Genomic DNA, 4362 nt, shown 5'->3' on the forward strand with positions numbered 1-4362 from the left:
CAGCTCCGTCGATCTTCTTGGAGATGACTTTCCAGGCGTCCATCTCGACACGGTTTTGGAAACCAATGAAGGCTAGTATCTCCTCATTGGTCCGATCTGAGCTCCTCGGTCAGAAGAACGTGGCGTTGTAAGCTGCGGGATGTCTGCTCCCGTGCGGGTTTCTAGGGGTACTCCCTTCCACTCAGCTGAGCCTTCATCCAGACAGTCGATAATCAGGTAACCCACCCTGAAGTGGATTCCCCTGAAAACGACCGGACCGCTCCACGCTGACGTGAGCATCTCGTCCATGACCGATTCCCGGAGTCCAGATAGTTCCTCTGCGGACAGGCTGGCCGCCGGGAAAGCGTGGCTTTCTTGGCAGCCTCCGCGTATGTCGGACGGGGTCCGATGTCCGGTGGTGCCGAGCTAGAGGGTCGTCCTTCGGCGGTTGTCGTCTGCTGCACCTTTGCCCTTTCTGCCGCTGCTGCTGCTGGTTCTTCAGCTGTCTGATAGATTTTGGCCTATCAGACGCGAGAGGTGGGCGTGCTGGCAGGGTATCTCCTGCTGGCACACCACGCTCTTTGGCTGGGAATGCTCTTCTCGCCTGAGCTGCTGGTGAAGTCATAGACGGATGCGCTGCCGCCTGGGGTCTGTCGCCGTCGAGGGATCTGTCCTCGAAGTGTCTTGCGACACCGGTTGCAGGGATATCCTGCGGGATTTTTAAATTTGTTGTCTTCTTCATGGGGTCCCACGAGTTGCGGAGAAGTAGATAGTCCGCCCGGGCAGAGATCCGCCGTACCCGGGAATGGCGTAGTTAGGACAGACGGTCGCCACTTGCCTGAACCTTCCGTTTGCGACTGGGCTATTTGTTAGCTCGGGCCCCCAGCCAGGCTGACTATCGGCACGGGTCGAATGACACCTTAGTCCGGCACCGAGGTGAGATGTGGGGGATAGGATAGAGGTAGGTAATTTTGAGGGAGGGGGTGTGTAAGGCTATGGTGTTAAGACGGCCAAACAAGCGTCCTGTCGGTATACCTCCATCGGTAAACCCGCTGTTTGTCCTGGGTTGCTTATTTGCTTGAGCTTATTCGCAACTAACCTTCCCAGAAGGTCGTTCGCTATCCGCAACCTGCGACCCGCCTGGTGGACTCAGCTAAGACTCCCTTCGAACCATCCCACTAGTTCTTGAGGACCAACTATGGCATTTGATAAAGTAATTGTTGATACGATAGGTCCATTACCAAAATCGGATCAGGGCAATGAGCACGCAGTAACTTTGATATGCGACTTAACAAAATACTAAATAATTAATACGCAAAATCAGTAACTAAAGCTATTTTTGAAAATTGTATTTTAAAGTACGGTCCAATGGAGACGTTCATATCAGACATGGGAACTGAATACAAAAATTCAATTATTGAAGATTTATTTTAATACCGAGGTATAAAAAACATAACACCTACAGCGCACCACCAACTTACATTAGGAACAATAGAACGTAGTCACCAAACACTTAACAAATACATTCGATCCTATACATACGTTGAAAAAACAGATTGGGACACAGGTTACAATACTTTGTCTATTGTTTTAACACAACACCTTCCTCAAATGACAAGACACAACTATTGCTCCTTTGAATTAGTTTTCAGCAAACAATCAAATTTAAGTAAAATTTAAGGATAGATAGATTATATAATATAACATAGTTTATTATGCTAAGAAAGCAAAATTTAGACTAGAAAATAGATAAAATCACACCAATGTTACTTGCTAAGAAACTTTATGAAATAAAAACAGTTTGAAATTATAGGTCAGCAAATGAAGACGTGCGTTCTTTTCATTTTTGGTCCTTCGAGGCACTCTGCAGTTTTCCTCCATCAGTGGTTCTTGAGGCCAGAAACATCAGCCAAAACACAAAAACAAAAACAACAACAACAACAAAATCAAAAACCCAATTTATTATGTTTCAGAGTTTCGTACCTCACCGCAGTCATTTCGGAGGGAATTGGGCAGGAGTCGGACAGGTTTTGACAGGGAAGTTAGTTTTTTTTGATTTTGTTAGTTGCGTATATGTTTTAATTGTATTATTTATATTATTTCCGCAGGCTCGTCCCTCGCCGCAGTCATACCAGTAAGGATTTGTCAAGGAGCCGGAAATCATTTGAGGCAGGTAAGTGTAGTGTTTGATTTAATTTAACATGTCTTTATAATTTTGATTTTTACGCGCATCCCTCGCCACAGCTTCGTCCGCGGAATCAGGACAGGAGTCGGAAACGCAGTTTTAGCACATATGTGTTATTTTGTTTTAATTTGTTTATTGTGCATATGGTTATTAATTGTGTCTTTTATTATGTTTCAGATTTTCGTCCCTCGCCGCAGTCATGTCAAAGGTTATCGGACAGCAGAATAAAATAAAAGAACAACGGAACAAGGACTATTAGCAATACATCGGACAATTAACCATTTTAGACCTTATGTTTATGGGCGACATTTCGTAGTTAAAACAGACCATTAGTCCATAACATTCCACTTTTCTATGGTTAATCCAAACTCTAAATTAATTGATTTAGGTAAATTTTTACAAAGACTTGAAAAGGCCGGTATTTCAAGATCAGCCAACTTAAAATGGCACTGTGTGAAGAAATCCTTGAAAGTATTTCAGTTGATTCGTTTAAAACAATGGGCAATAAGATATATTAAGAGTAGCAGTACTCAAACCAGTGATCATAATAAAATATAAAAAAGGTAAAGAAGCTATACTGTCTGAAAACCATGACGATCCACTACAAGACGGCCATACCGGAATAGCCAAAACCTTGTCAAAAATAAGACAATATTTCTATTGGAATAACATGACTAGAGACATAACGAACTACGTAAAGACATGTCCAAAATGTCAGAAATCCAAAATAACTAAATATACAAAAATACGATAAATCCGTTACCAAAATCGGATCAGGGCAATGAGTACGCAGTACTCAGCAAACAAAAGCCAAAATTCAGTAGCTAAAGCTATTTTTGAAAATTGTATTCTAAAGTAGGTCCAATGAAGACGTTCATATTGGACATAGGAACTGAATATAAAAATTTAATTAATGAATATTTATGTAAATACCTAGGTATAAAAATCATAGCATCTACGGCGCACCAGCATCATACATTAGGAACAATAGAACGTAGTCACGGAACACTTAACAAATACATTCGATCCTATACATCCGTTGATAAAACAGATTGGGAAACAATACTTTGCCTGTTGTTTCAAAACAACGCCTTCTATGACACACAACTATTGCCCCTATGAGTTAGTTTTCAACAAACATCCAAATTTAAGTAAATCTTTTAATTCAAAAGATAGGATAGACTCTTTATATAACATAGATGTATAGTAGTATAATTACTAAGGAAGCAAAATTTAGACTCGAAATTTCTTACAAAAGAGCAAGAATTATTTTAAATAATAAAAAAAAAAACAATTAAAGACAAAAATATAAAATTTTATACATCGTTTTATTTAAAAAAAAAATTAAAAAAATAATTATATTGTAATAAAATAGCTTCATATACAAATTACGTTATTTTTTATAAGGAGGGAGATGTAGTGTGCACACATACAGAGGTCCAATACAACAATGCAGGATCAGCACTCTTCAAGTACAAACGAAATTTGACCACACACGCCATCAGCCGGCTTGACCGACAGCGCCGACTGCGCAGCATAGAACTAAGAAGCAAAGAATATAGGTTGGCAGTCAAGCGACGACGGCAAACATAAAAACAAGTAAATTTAATAAACGTGTATTCATATAAAACATGACCAGTGCGTTTTATTTCTATTATAATCGGAACTTTTAATATCAACTTTTACATGGGATCAGTGCGTTTTATTTCAATTGAAAAATACTGTGAACATTTAATATCAACTTTACATTAGCTCATATACTTATGTTTAAACATGTAAATGTTTGAACAAGGTTTTTAACATCCTTAGAAATTTCCGACATTAAAATTAAGAATTGAAACCCTATCCTGGCTTACATATGTTCCACAAAGCTCACGCTCTCATTATGGGAGAAATCCTTTCACACGAAAGCCAAAGTTTCTACTTGGTTCGAGCTTTATTGAATGAGCGCTTTCGATCCCTAATCCATACGATCATCAACGGCCTTTAGGGATTGATAGCGCTCAGTCTAAAATTTCAATTCGATTCACATTCAGGGCAAAAAATCTCCAAAGAATTTCCAAAAATAAATTTATTCATCACGAATGTTCTAGTCCACCAAGGAACGGTTGGCAATCGTATAACTTATATCCATACTTAATAGTTGTGCACAAATTTCTTCGCAAGCGACCATCAATAATGCTGACGCCAAGTAAGCG

The sequence above is a fragment of the Drosophila gunungcola genome (genome assembly GCF_025200985.1).
Source record: "Drosophila gunungcola strain Sukarami chromosome 2R unlocalized genomic scaffold, Dgunungcola_SK_2 000017F, whole genome shotgun sequence".
Classification (NCBI taxonomy): Eukaryota; Metazoa; Arthropoda; class Insecta; order Diptera; family Drosophilidae; genus Drosophila; species Drosophila gunungcola.